Source organism: Mesoplodon densirostris, chromosome 5 (genome assembly GCF_025265405.1).
Source record: "Mesoplodon densirostris isolate mMesDen1 chromosome 5, mMesDen1 primary haplotype, whole genome shotgun sequence".
NCBI lineage: Eukaryota > Metazoa > Chordata > Mammalia > Artiodactyla > Ziphiidae > Mesoplodon > Mesoplodon densirostris.
Window position 1 is genome coordinate 25131643 of NC_082665.1, and position 16226 is coordinate 25147868.

Below are 16226 nucleotides of genomic sequence, written 5' to 3' on the forward strand. Positions count from 1 at the left end.
GTAGACTAATTCCACTGTGTGATGACTAACTTTATGTGTCAACTTGGCTGAGCCATGGTGACCATATATGCAGTCAAACATTATTCTGGATGTTTCTGTGAGAGTGTTTTGGGATGAGATTAACATATAAATTGTTGAACTTTGAGTAAAGCAAATTGCCCTCCATCATATGGGTGCTTCTCACCCAAATAGTTGAAGACCTGAATAGAACAAAAGACTGACCTCCTCTGAGCAGTCAGTTCTGCAGCAGAAGGCCTTTGGACTTGAACTTTAGCTTCTGCTCCTCCCTAGTTTCCAGCTTGCTGCTGCAACCTGCAGATTTTGAACTTGTCAGCCTCCATAATTTTATGAGCAATTCCTTAAATTAAATCTCTTTCTCTCTCTCTATATATATATATATACACATATATATATATATGTATATATATATATATAGGCACATCATATTTGTTCTGTTTCTCTGGAGAACACTGACTAATACACACCAGAAAAAGTATACATTAAAAGTGATAGAAATTGCATTTATATATTAATATTGAAGTTTATTATTTAAAAACAATATCACCTTTCACAACTTAGGTTTTGTATTGACTTAGTCTTTATTTTCTTATTTATGGCTCATGGTAGGTGATATTCATTTTCTCAGAGAAGCAGCATTCTTAGGGTATAGCTCTTAATCAAAATAGGTCCCAAACTCCCATCCTAAGACAAAGTTCCTCCTGTTCTCTAAGTTTTAACAAGATCAGTCACTCAAAGCAGCATTCTCTCTCCTCTTCTGAATACTTTGAAATATTTCTTATACAGAAAAGTGGTTTGTCTACTCCTTTACCAAGTTTCTTTAATGAGACTAGGACATCGTTTTAGTCCTTGGGGAGTCATTCTTCCCATTCTCAACTAATTTTTATGTTCTCTAATTTTCTCATCTCTTTACAACATTGAGTCTTCCATCCCTTGGAGGCTCTCAATATAAATTTCCCTCCAGCCCTTTCTCCTCTGCTTCTTGGAACCCTCGTGCCATTGTAAATAAAAATTCCCAATCACTCTCTACCTTTTCCACAAAGCTTTGCCACCTGCCTGTTTTGACTAAAATTTGGTTCTCCCTTGAGAACACATTCTCCTATGGCCCTCCACTTTGGAATTACTCCCATTACATTTCTTTTTCTGAATCTCCGTTATATGTACATGCTCTTGTGAGTTTCAGGCAATCTGGCTGTAAGACCCTTTGCTTTTTTTTTTTTTTTTTTTTTTTGCGGTACATGGGCCTCTCACTGTTGTGACCTCTCCCGTTGTGGAGCATAGGCTCCGGACGTGCAGGCTCAGCAGCCATGGCTCACGGATCTTCCCGGACTGGAGCACGAACCCCCGTCCCCTGCATTGGCAGGTGGACTCTCAACCACTGTGCCACCAGGGAAGCCCTCTCATCCAGCTTTTTACAATCTATGTCTACATTTCTTTATGTCAATTCTTCACTTTCCGTGGATGCTCCAAACCCTCCGTCACTTTACTAACAACGTTGTTAAAGGCACCAATGTTCACTCACTATAAATCTAGGATACATTTTCAACTCATTATCCTAGACAGTTTTATGCACTTGAAACTATTCCTTTCATCCTTTTTCTTTAGTTAAACAAATTTATTTAAAGGCAATATCTTAGCAAAAAGTAATCTGCCTGTAACCTCAGTTTTTGTTACACTTTACCTGTTATTACAGAAAAACTATAACTGTGATAATTGGTAAATATAGTATTAGGGGAGGACATAGTTTACTCTGGGAGTCAGTAAGGACACCTGGAGAAATTTGCATTTAATCTGTGACATGAAGAATGAGAGAGCATCGCTTGAAATGCTCTTCTTTCTTTATTCACCTGAGGCCACACGTTCCACATTTAAATTCTCTGACACTGTCTTTGGACCTCCTGGGAGACTATATTATTCCTCTTCCCATCTCTTAATTGCTGGTGTCCCTCACAGTCCATTCCTCATCATTCTGTACATATTTTCTGACTTTCATCTTCTTACAGTTTTACTCACCACTAATCATAGTAACCCTTTACCTTGGACTGGCTATTCTCCCTCCAACTGGCCAACTTCCTTTCAATTCAAGGTCAAGATCGACTTAACCCCTCTAGGCTAAATTAGTTACAAATATTCAATTTTACCACAAAACCTTATGTATATGACATGTCTATTTCTTGTTTCCTTCATAATTATCCATTTATTAAACTATTTTGCCTCTCAATTGTGAGTTCCTTGAAGAAAAAAATGTGTTTTATCGAATTTTGTAGGTTTAAAATTTTAAATGATATCCAAATAGTGGGTACTATAGAATTTTTTCTTAAATAAATGAATTAATATGTGGACGAGCAAAGATCTTTTTACTAGACACATTGCAATTAATTTACAGGCCTGCTTACATGAATAATGTGTTTTAACTTCAACACACAAGGTAACAAGGGCAGGGGAGTATATGCTTGGACATACTCAGTGGATGGAGTAAGGACTGATACTAGCCCCCAAAGAAAATGTAGGTAATGCCCTAGCAGTGAAGTCTGTCAAGAAACAGAAGAGCAGTTGATGATACACTCTTCACCATCACTCTGCTATTATTTAAATCATAAAATTGGATCATATTAGCAACACGTTGTAATGCTTAAACTTTGTCAATCCCTTTTCATTTTCCTGCCTTCTTCTTCCTTTTCTCCCTCCTTCCTTCCTTCTTTTATTCTTTCAAAATATATCACAATAAATTTTATACATTATGGCATTGCAGCTTGCTGCGGATACTCTGAGAAGAAGGATGGACCTCCACACATAAAATTGTTTCATATGTGAAGACTGATTTCTTGATCAAAGTTATCAAGATACGCAGCAGATGTGTGGGAAAATGTTTACTAATCACATAATAGGCATTTGGAGAAGAATGCACAATTTTCAAGCTAGTCTGAAAAATGGCTTAAGAGAGAAAGGAAAAGAGCCTAGCTTGGAATTTTTCTTGTGGTCGGGGGATGGAGCTTGGGTGAGTGTTCCTACAGGTGTTCAAGGGCTTACATGCTTTGAATCTCCCACCAGCAACAAAAAGGGAGCATTCAGACTTTCTTCTCAGCTTGCCCAGAAGTGAGGCAGAGGGAAGAGGGAGCAGTGAAGTTTAGAAGATGTCAGCAGTCAAACCTCCAAAAATGGAGGCAGCCTCTTTAGTACACACCCTAAATACTGCACATTCTGTAACACAGTCACAGTCTATTGTCAGGACTAACAACAAAAATAGCATTAACTCTTTATATCATCCAATATTAACTCTATACTCAAATCTTTCTGATTATGTCATTTTTTTTACACTTAGTTTATTAAAAAGTTAGGATCCAATAAGGTCTACAAATTGCATTTTTTGTCTCTTAAACGTATTTTATTCTTATATATCCCTCAACCTTTTATACCTGTGTCATAGAATTATTGCTGATGTCAAATGCCCTGTAGAATGTCCCATTGTCTAAAGTTTTCTAATTGTTTTGTTGTGCTGGCATTTAACTTATTCCTTTGACTCCATTATTTCTATAAACTGTAAGTTACATGTAGAGCCTTGAAGAAATGTGGGTTCAACTTTATAGCTAGAATATCACATAATACTATATACATGACATAAAATCATGAGAACATGCTAGCTGCTTGCTCCACTTTGAGTGATGCTAAGATTAACTGATGGATTCAAGTGGTAAGAGTCTGATCTCTCCACTACAATTTGAACTTTTGATTCTATAATCTTCATTTAACCTGTGGGTGTAATTTGGCATCATGTAAATATCCATATTCCCACACTACTCCACCAAAAGTGCTCTTGGTGAAATTTCTAGTCATCTTGATGTTCCTAAAACAATGGACAAATCTTATCTCACTATTGCTTAACCAAACCACAGTTTTTGACACAGTTTATTTCTCTTTTCTTCTTGTGGCATATCCTTTACTTGACTTTCAGAGTACAATTCTTGCTTATTTCTTTTCCATCTCTGGCCTCTCTGCAGCTACAGATACTTTGCTGGTTTGCCCAGTTCTTCTTCTTAACTCCTAAAAATACTTCTGTTGTAAGAAGTGGTAGAAAGTGGAAGAATTTTTACAAACTTAGAGACAGGAGATTCTGAAAATAGGCTGACTTGATGTTATACCTGAGCAAGATTGGAGAATGAATATTTACAAGGCTGTTTAGAAATACTGACAGGAGGAAATGATCACAAAAAAATAGAACTGGTTCACCAAGGGCATGTCATGTCAGATTAACCTTGTTTCTTTCGCTGACAGAGTTACTGAACTAAAACAGATTTTATCAAAGCACTTGACAATGACTTTCAATGATATTCTGTAGAGAAAAGAAAAGGAAGAAATGTGTATCTATGAAAAGATAACTAAGTGGATTAGCAAATGGTAGGACAAATAATCGAAGAATTAGTTTAATGAAAACTTGTCCGTTAAGAGGTTTCTGACTGGTGTATCCTAAACCAACAAATGAGAAACAAAAACAAACAAAGAAATTGGAGGATCCTGGAGCTTTCTTTCTTCTACTTAGAACAGTGATTGTCAACTGGAGAACATTTTTCTCTCATGGGATATTTGGCAACATCTAATGATATTTTAGGTTGCCACAAGGGGTTACTGCTGGAATATTGTAGGTAGAGGCCAGGGATGTGGCTAAATATCCCACAATGTACAGGACAGACTTCTAAAACGAAGAATTATCCAGCCTGCCATATCAATATTGCCAAGATTAAGAGTCCTGATCTAGACTCAGTCTCTTGTGATCTCATCAGTCCCAAGGCATCAAATACTATTTAAAGGCTAATGACTCCCAAATTTAATCTCCCTGGGATTCTGACTCATAAATCTACTGCCCACTGTCTGTCTCAATTTAGATGACTAATAAATATTTTAAGCTTAATATGTACAAAAGAAATTCCTAATTCACTCTAAACACTTCCTACCCAAATCCTTCCTAATTTCAGTTAACGACAATATATTTTAAAGAAAAAAAAAAAAAACCCAAAATGGTCATCCTTGATTCTCTTTCACTCAACTCTATGTGTTTCATCACTGTTTACCATTAGTTCAACCCTCAGAGTAAAACGAGTTATCATCACCTTCTCTGGTCCAAGCCATCATCATCTCTTGTTTAGATTATGGCAGTAGTCACCACTTGAGCTTCATGCTTTTGATCTCAAATATTTTAATTTAACTGCCTCCTCTTATATAAACATTTCTAAATCACCTGTTACGTTGTAACTCTTCTCAGCTTCCAATACATTCTGCCATAGTTTTATTTATTTTATTTATTTATAATGTACCATACATGTGACTTATCTTCTATAACATCTCTTGAGGGAGGATTTGTATTAGTTTATTTGAATGTAACAGAGTACTCAGTAAACAGTAAGTGGTTAATTAGTATTTTTTAACAGTGAATATCACAGTAAATTCTGCAACCCCCTCTACAACATAAAATTAACATTTAAAGTCAGAATAAGACCTTTCTATTTAGAAATGAATGCAACAAAGATTACAATATTAAATTATTACTTTGGGTGAAATTATGGCAAGTTGAATTCAGTACTTGCATCAATATTTAGGAAAAATTAGTATAGACTGCCTTATATGTTGTTCTAATTTATTTTAACAGTCAGTTATCAGCAAGAAAATATTTTGAAGACTTTGGATATTTGTAGATGCACTAAATAACATACAAGTTATAAAGGTTTATTTGTGTTTGATAGTTAAAGCTGATCATTTATAACTTTAATTAAAAGTGGGAAAATGTGTTTTCTTAATGGAGCTGGGTAATTTGAAAAGATAAAAAGAAAGTTTTATAATGAAATGTGTCCCTTTTTCTTACCCAGAGACAAATGCATAATGTTATGAATCATATTTTCAGTATTTCATTCATTTTAATAGAAAATACAGACTCAGTGCCTCTTTAGTTTCCCAAATATTAATGGGACCTTTTGTCCTGTTAAAGGTATTGCATTATGATATCAGTAATTATTTCTATTACTTGTATAATAGCTGCTGTAATTGATGATTAGGTTATTGCCAAATTCGATTTATGCTTTTTAAAAAATACAGCTAAAATACTTCATGATCATTCATTTAAAAAGTAGCCCATTTGACATCTGTGCCTGTAGCAAATTGCTAAGCTCAAAGCTTTATTTATACAAATAATTTAGATTTTATAAATTCAGTAAAAGAAACACATATTAAAAGATTGATTATATGTAAAAAGCAGTTTAGAAGAAAATAATATTTAAAGACATCATTTTAAATTATTTCTATTCAAAGTAAACAGATCTTTCGTCAAAATGCAATACATTGACAGTCATCTACCACTATTTTATTATTTAAAATATTATATTTCTTCACTGAATGTGCAAATACTAAGAATATTAATTTCTGTTTTTCATGCATTCTATTCTTCCTAGTACATGACTTTGCAAGTATAAGAAATTAATTCTTACTTGCTTTTACCTGAGAAGATATCAAATAATAATTTTTTTGATCACAGCCTCAAATTAAACTAAATTTTATTACATGAGCTTTTAGTTTCCCAGTGCCATTATAGGAAAACACCACAAGCTAAGTTTCTTAAAACAACAGAAATGTACTCTTTTACAATTCAGGAAGCCAGAAATCTGAAATCAAAGTGTCTTTAGTGATCATTTCTTCTGGAGGTTCAGAGATAAAATCTGTTACATGCCTCTCTTCTATCTCTTGGTGGTTTCTGGCAATCCTTGGCATTCCATGACTAGTAGATCACTCCAATCACTGCCTTAATCTTCATATGGCTTTTTTACTTGTGTGTCTCTGTGTTTCCAAAGTTCCCTTTCTCCCATAAGGTCACCAGTCAATTGGATTTAGAGCCTACTCTAATCCAATATGACCACATCTTAAATAATTACAACTGCAAAGACACAGTTTCCAAAAAAATATCACATTCTGAGGCTCTGGGACATGAATTTTGGGAGACTCTATTAAATATATAGAGGCAGTATTTAACCCAATATGGTCTTCCCTCTGTTCCCTCCCCAAAATTCATGTCTGTCCCACATGCAAAATTCATTCACCCCATCCCAACATACCCCCAAATCTTAACTTGTTTCAACATTAACTCTAAATCTGAAATCTCATCTGCCTTGGAGTCATTCTTCCCTTTCCTTGAAGGATAACACATATTCACAGCCAAGTAGTTGTATCATCCCATCTCTTGCTTGTAGAAGCTCAGAAGTCCAACAGCCTTTCATTTTATTCCTTCTCTGTTCCTTTCCATCCAAGTTGGCAGCCTTTGTTTTGTTTTGTTTTGATGTAACACTTTGAAAACCCTTGTGGGTCATCCATGTTTGTCATGGGATCCATGTTTTTAGACACAATGATTCTCCAAGATCCCTGCTGCATGATCTCATCTCTACTCCTCCCTTCTACTGAGGTGGTTGATTGGATCCATGAGTCACACACCTAATCTCTCCAGCAGGTTGTCTAGACACCCACTTGGTGTTCTCTCCAACACATGCTTTAGCATCTTTTGCAATATATTAATAGATAGGCTAAGAATTTTCCAAGTCATTGAGTTCTAGTTCCTTTCTGCTTAACAGTTTCTTCCCCAATTTATCTATTTCATCTCCCATTTTGCTATAAGTAGCAAGGAGAAACCAAGGCACATCTTTCACACTTTGCTTTGGACTCTCCTGAGCTAAACATTCAAACTTATTGCTTATAAATTATATTTTCTACCCAATGCTAGAACACAATTTGGCCACATTTTTGCTACTTATTAACAAGGATCACTTTGCTTTAATGTTATTAATATGCTTCTCATTCCCATGGGAGCTCTCACCAGAAACACCTTTAAGATTTATATTTCTGGGCTTCCCTGGTGGCGCAGTGGTTGAGAGTCCGCCTGCAGATGCAGGGGACACGGGTTCGTGCCCCGATCCCGGGGGATCCCACATGCCGTGGAGCGGCTGGGCCCGCAAGCCATGACCGCGGAGCCTGTGTGTCCGGAGCCTGTGCTCCGCAACGGGAGAGGCCACAGCAGTGAGAGGCCCGCGTACAGCAAAAAATAAATAAATAAATAAATACGATTTATATTTCTACCAGCATTCTCTCTATGATGATATATGTATTCTTGAAGACTAGAAGCTTTCTCTACAACTGTCCTCACTTTTTTATGATCTCCCACCTGGATGGCCTTTAACATCTGTATTTTCTGCCAATAGTGCCTTCAAGGCAATCTAGAAATTTTTTTTTTATCATGAACCTCAAAATTCTTCCAGCCTTTCCCCATTATCTAATTCGAAAGTCACTTATGCAATTTAGATGTCTGTTATATCAGCACCCCAATTCTTGACACCCAACTTTGTAGCAGGGCCCTCCAGAAGAATAGCAGTAATAATATGTAAATATATAGTCTTAGATTTGCACTTGGATTTAGATATGGATATGGAGATATATATATATATGTGTGTGTATATATATATATATATATATATATGTTTATATATATATATATTTTAAGGAATTTTAAGGAATTAGCTTACAAAACTATGGACACTGCAAAGTCTGAAATCTGTTGGGTAGACTGGCAGCCTGAGCACTCAGGCAGGAATTGATAGTATAAGCTTGAAGCAGAATATCTTCTCTGGGAAGCCTCATCTCTTGCTCTTAAGACCTTCAATTGATTGGATGAAACCTACTCACATTACGGAGTGTAACCACACATTTTGGGAAAACCTCAGTTTTCATCCTTTGTTTCTCCTTTACTCTCACACTATACCACACTCACAATACTTGTGATACCAGATATGTGGGGTTTTCCCCCACTAAGCCATTCTCTGTGATGCCACCTGGTGTTCTACAATTTAACTCCATAGTGACGCTATCTACCTGGAGGTAGCATTGGGTCCCATGGGTTAAGAGCCCAGTCCAACAAGGCTGCTCCCACTCCACTTCAGATGCCAGCTGCAGGCCTAGTTTGTCACCTGTGCTTCTGACCAATTATTTATAAATCTGAGGTTCCTACAAGCTCCTCCTCAGGTTAGATTACTTTGCTAAAGAAGTCACAGAACTCAGGGAAACACTTATATTTGCCTGTTGTTTAAAGGATATAATAAGGGATACAGATGAACAGTTAGATGAAGAGATACATGGGGCAAGGTCTGGGAGGATTCTGAGCGCAGGAGTTTCTGTCCCTATGGAATTGGAGCGTATCACCCTCCTGGCATGTGGATGTGGTTACCAATCTGGAAGCTCCCAAACCCCATACTTTGGGGATTTTTTTAATTTCATTTTATTTTTTTTGCTGTAAGCAGGCCTCTCACTGCTGTGGCCTCTCCTCTTGCGGAGCACAGGCTCCAGATGCACAGGCTCAGTGGCCATAGCTCATGGGCCCAGCCACTCCACGGCATGTGGGATCTTCCCGGACCGGGGCACAAACCAGTGTCCCCTGCATCGGCAGGTGGACTCGCAACAATTGCGCCACTGGGGAAGCCCACTTTGGGGATTTTTATGGAGGCTTCATCATGCAGGCATGATTGATCATTAACTCCATTTTTACCCCTTCTTTCTCAAGAGAATGGGAAGAGGGGTTGCAGATTCCAAGCTCCAATCATGATTTGGTCTTTCCGATGACCAACCCTCATCCAGAAGCCCACCCAGAGTCATCTCATTAGAACAAAGACACTCCTATCACCCAGGAAACTACAAGGATTTCAGAAGCCCTGTGTCAGGAACTGGGGTCAAAGACCAAGTATTAGAAAAAAAGATGCACTTTGTGCTATTTCCACTTAGGAAATTACAAGAGTTTCAGAAGCTCTGTGCCAGGAACAGGGGACAGAGACCAATATATATTTTCTGTTATCTCACACCACATCTTCAAAATATCTTCACATCAATACCTAGGTCAGTAACTGAGTATTATAGTCTAGCTAGGTTGACACATAAAATAAGCTATTCCACACAATTTAAAACTTTTATTCTTTTTTAACATACAGATTAAAATTTTATTGTGAAACTGTTCCATGTTCAAATAAGTTTTTGAGAAAAATGCATTTTCACATGCCAATTTTATTGAAGCAAGTAAACATGTTATAAAATTAAAGCTTACTACACAGGATATATTTCTTCACTATTATGTTTAAAATTAAAGTTGTTTATAATACCACATTTTTTAATAACCTAAACTACAACTTTGCATATATATATCTAAATTAATTTATTTAAAAGTTAAAGTCTAAGAATTTTATAAAATACATTTTTATTTAACTTTTATATTGTTAATAGTTCCAGTTTTTGTTTTTCTAAAATAACCTTTCTTTTGCTTTAGGATTCTAGCTAGCCATAAAGTATTTCAGTTATTCTGGTTACAAAATAGTTTCATGATAGGCTTAAGTTCCATGACAAATGTTGAAAGACAGATGATCAGTTTTGTAATACATACTCTATATACATATTCTAACTATTCTCTATACATGCTCTGTGGGTAAAATAGAATAATGTTTTCTGGATCTATCTAAAATTATGGAAGTTTTAGTTTATAATTGAGTTAGTAGACTAGGAAAATATTTGGTAATAGGGAGTTATTCTCTAACTATAGCCTCTCATTTCACAGATTTAAGGAAGCTCATTATTTTATTTAATACATGTTCATTTGCAGATATAACTCACAAAAATAAACAGTTTACTGTGCAGTTTCCAAAGGATATATTCCAAAGGATATATTGTTTGATTCATTTTACAAAGTGCAAATGAGCATATAGTAAATGGATTTTCTTTTGACCTTGTTACTTTTCTAATTACTGTACCTGAATTTGTCAGTCAGGAAGTAAATGATTATCGTTTTGTAGGCCAGGTGCCTCCATGCATTACATGAACTGCTTACTGCTTGGCAAGTGAAAGAGATGGGGTGTGCAAGGAGAGTTTCTAACAGCATAACTGAACAGGGCCATTACAGTAGCATTATAAACGTAAACAATCACTAGACCTCTGGATAAATACCAGTCTATTATTTTTTTTTGTTCCTTATGAGTGGCTCTGATGGTATTATAATGCTTATATCAATATTTTGCTGTTAATAACTTCCATGTATTTTTGTGCTCTCCTCATCAGAGGAACTAAAACATTCATAAAGAATAAGTATTTATTAAATCCTTTCTCTTGTCCTTAAGATGCTATTAACACTTATTACAGATACAGAAAAAATCTCTTGTGTTAAGTGAGGGGGCAATACATCATAGTGGCTGTCTAGGTAGTCTCTAAGGAAAAAGAAAACATAAAATGTCTGCTTCCACCGATAAGTTCACTCCACTTAAAATACTTTGCCTTTTGAGCAAGTTAACTGACTCCCCTAACTCAGATTCCATACTATATTATAAGAATAATATTATTTACCTCTGAGGGTATAATATTGAAATAATTAATTCAGATAATATACATGAAACACTCATAATATAGCCTTGCATAAAATACTTATTAGGTATTAGCTTCTAAATTTCAACATTCAGAAAGGTTTATATATATATATATATATATATATATATATATATATATATATACTTTAATCAGTGTATTCCATCATCCTCAAACTTTTTCTTCAAAACACTCTTCCCATTCTTTTCCTCCTTGCCTATACTTTCCACAGTGCTTGCTAAGCTCTCTTTATTTGTAAGCCAGAACCTCCAACACTCAAAAGTGTTTCAGAGAACTCCACCTAATAGCCTTAAATGAAACCTTCTTATTGTCTAATGATATTGTTTCTATCCTGGTTCCTACTCTCATTACCAAAGTGTCCATTCATTTATTTCCCCAGAGAGTTAGGGGAGTTCTTTGAGAGGGGAACAGTGGCTTTGGTTAGGCACTTTCTATTTCTCCATTATCGTGGCTGGACCTTATTTTTCTACCATGCTCTAAGACAATTTGTTCCCTTTCTGCTTACATCTAATACTGGACTGGTATTGGTGACCTCAAATGATTTGACTACTTTGGAGTCTTTGACTTACTCTTATTCCAAAGATCATACTAAGTCACTTTAATATAATAAGCCAATCAATCCTGTAACTCATCAGATAATAAGTACCATAGAAAATGAATAAAATATAGAAAGCATATATTAATCAAGATCTAAAGTAGAAGAAAAAAACCAGATTATTAAAAAAAAATAAGGAATTTAATGAAGGAAATTTGTAACATGAGTAGTGAAAGGAATGAGAACCCAAATAATGGTCAGTAAGGCAATCAAGTTTTTGTAGCTATGAAGTTGTAAGGACAAAAAGAGCAAGTAGAATTATCACAGCACAAAGACTAAGTTTACTCAATGTATTAGTTTCCTAATTTGGATGTAACAAATTATTAAAAAATTTAGTGGCTTAGAATAATGTAAATTTATTCTTTTTACAGTTTTGGAGCAAGAAGTCTGAAATCGGTTTTATTAGGCCTAAATCAAGGTTATGGCAGTGCTACACTCTCTCCAGAGGCCTAGGGCAAAGTTGATTTCCTTGTCTTTTCTAGCCTCTGATGCTGCATTCCTTGTATTTTATGGCTGGCAACCCCTTTCTTCATCTTTAAAGCCTCAGATAGCATCTTGCTTTATTTATCATATTGTCTTTTTCTTCTTTAATAAAACACCCCTTTACTTTCCTTTTATAAGAACATTTGTGATTACATTTATGGTCCACCCAAATACCTCGGGATAATCTCCTTATCTCAAGATTATTTACTTAATTACATGTGAAAAGTACTTTTCCCCCCACTTAGCTAACATTCACAGATTCCAGGAATTAGGGAAGATTTTTGGGTGGCCATTTTCTTCCTACCACAGTCTTCCATTTGACTCCCAAAGACTAACATCCATCCCACATGCAAAAAACATTCACCACATCTCAACACCCCAAACATATCAACTCACTATAGCATCATTAAATCCAAAATCTCATTTAAATATTATGAGTTCAAAAGTCCTAAACGTTGTCATCTAAGATCTTCTAAATAAGAGATGGGAGAAATTTTGTGTATGATCCATCCTAGAGCAAAATTTCTCTCCAGCTATGGACCTGTGAAACTAGAAAACAAATTCTCTGTTCCCAAAGTATAATGATGGCACAGACATAACATAATAGTTATTGACATTGCATTCTAAAAGAGAAAATTAAAGGAAGAAAAAGTCACCAGTCCCAAGCAATTTTGAAATCCAATTGAGCAGACTCCATTTGGTTTCAAGGTCTGAGAATAATCCTCTGTGGAACTTGATTCCATCTTCTAGGTACATAGCTCCAGTCACTGGGTCCAAGTCTCTACCCTTTGGACCTGAGGCCCTGCTCTTGACTCATCCCTCCACTTTCTTAAAGAGTGAATAAGCCTGTTGCAGCTGAGTTTTATAGTCTGTTTCTGGCCTGTAGAATTTTGAAAGTCTGATATCTTTTCCTAATTTTGTCCTTTTCTTATAACTCTTAGTACAAACTTGAACATTTCTGTCAATATAACATTCTCAAACAACTTATGGCTCTCCTGTATATGTCATGGAAATTCACTCCATTAGACAGGAGCATCTGTCCAGATATTTCCTGAATAATCCCATGTCTATTCCTGGTTTCTTCTGAGATGGTGGAGGTAATCCATGAATCACATGCTTGATATCTTCAAAAAGACCTCTGTGTGAATGACTCTTCTAATCTTTTAATCCTTGTGAGAGGTTTAGCCAAAGGTTAGGTCACATCTTTGGATCTGTTTGGAGTATGCTTTTCTCATAGTGGATCTCCTAGTTTTAGCTTCTTTTAAAATTTGGATAGATTATATTTTATCAAATCATTAAATCCTAGTTTATTTTTGTTTAACACTTCTTCCTTCAATTTATCTCTTTCCTCTCACATTTTTCTGTAAGCAGCAAAAATAATTAGGCCATACTTTCAATACTTTGCTTGGAAATATCAACTAAATATACAAATTCATTATTTACAATTTCTGCTTTCTACATAATTTTAGGATGTAATTCTGTCAAGCTCTCTACCACTCAAGATCTTTACCTTGATCATATCTGCAGAGTCTCTTCTGCCATGTAAGGTAAAATTTGCAGATTCCAAGTTATTGTTGGAGTCTTTATATATACTTCATATCCAGTGAAAGCTGAATCCATGGTTGGGTTTAGCTAATAGCCACATAGAAGAGGCAGTGTCTGACAGAGGAAGCCCCAATGATAGGAGAGAGAAAAAATAAAGTAGCTTTTTTCTTCCTTCTAGCTTTCAAAACCCCATTGGTTCTTCTCATGGAACAAACCCAGATGAAACCAACTGGACTGGAAATTTTGAAACAGAGCCTTAAGAGATTATATCCCCAGAGATAAAATATAGAATGAAATAACATCGAATGAATTGATCTGATGGCAAAAAGTTCCAGGACTGAGTCAGGGGATAGAGTGAAGAGGTGAGTGTTGTCATTTTATTTTGAGTGGTCAGGAAAAAAATCTCTGCTATAAGGTAGCATTTAGGCAAAAGCATGAAGGAAGCAAAGGGGAAAGCAATGTAATTATCTTGGGAAAGAGCATTCCAAGTAGAGGGAGCAAAATGTAAAACACCTGAGGAATAAGTTCAGATACTTTTGAGAAAAGTCAAGGGTCATGCATGGCTTGACTTTGAAGGAAAATATATGAGAGGATACAAAATTGCCATGAATGGTTAAGAAGATTGTGTCTGGCATCTCTTATGTTGTATAGTATATAATTTATACACTGTCCATGAGAGCCTTGAGGCCAGAGTATGAAGTATGTGTGTGATTATGTAAATAATTCGGATTTTCCTTTTAATAAATGGGAAGTTCTTGCTAGGTCTTGACCAGAGAAATGACATAATATGACATTTATTATAAAATAATTACTCTAATACAACTTTGGAGAATAAACTATAGCATAAAAAGACCAGTAAGAACACTAATGCAATAATTCAAGAGTGAGATAAGGTGATTTCAACTGGCAGGAGAAGGGATGGGTACTGATTATATTATAGATATATGTTGAAGGTAGAACCAGGAGGATTTGCTGATGAAGTGCATAAACAGTGTCAAAATAGCAGCAGAGTCTAAGATGATTTCAAAGTTTCTAGACTGGTAGTTGGGAAATACTTTTTTCATTTATTGAGAAGGAGAAATTGTGAAGGAGGCAGGCTTTGGAGGAAATATCAGAAGTTGAAATAGTTGATTTCTGAAGTAGAACAAGACAGCAAGGTATATTCAATATTCATTGAGAGAGTGATTATATTGGATGTTGAATTTACTTACAAGGGTGCTATTGTATGAGTAGTATTAGACACTGTAAGTTAGGAGACAAAATAATCAATTATTGAGGGGGTTTAGTGAGCAGGTAAAGTAAAGTGAAGTGAAGGCAAATTGAGATGCAGCTGGATTCATGAATCTTGAAGGATATAGTTTTTTTCTTAAAATTATGGGAGGAATGGAGACATTTTAAAACATAGAAGTTGAAATGTCTTCCATTTTTGATCTTCATAGGATATGAAATAAAAAGCAGTTTCAGTAAGAAGGCAATGGGAAAAATTATATTAGTAGATTATGATAAGATTTCAATTAAGAAAGGAGAAGAAATTTTGTGAGATAGACCTGAGCCCATTAATGATTTTTCTAGTTTAGGGAAATAGTGGAGGGGTAGGAAGTTGGATTTAAGTGTGAAGGCTAACAAATCAACAAGAGAATGATAGTATAGGAAAATATATGATAGGAGCAAATCACTTTGTGTTCAGATAGAATAAAACTGGGATGTATAGGCTGTTAAATTTAATTATGAAATCTCCTTTAGCAGGGCAGTTATTCCAAATAAAAAGAATTTAGTGTGGCTTAGAATGATGGACTGGTAGATTAGGATAGGCATTCTATTTCCCCAAATTTTATATTCCCCAAATTCTGATAACTGCCTATTTGTAGTAGTGGCTGGCTACCAAGTTAATTGGAGAATGGGTCATATATTTATTCATATCTAAATCTTTAACTGAGCCCTTATTATTAATTACAGGTCTAAATCGGAGCTGATTAAGACAAATGGTTAGATGATACTGCATTTTTTTTCTAAAAAAAAAACTCCCTACATCTCTGAGCTTTGTTTGGGGTAGTAATGTTTGGTAGCCTGTCCCTAGAAAAAACACTGTCTGAGGTTAAAGCTGAAAATGGGACTCCTTTTTCAGAGTTTCATTATGCTTATTTTGACA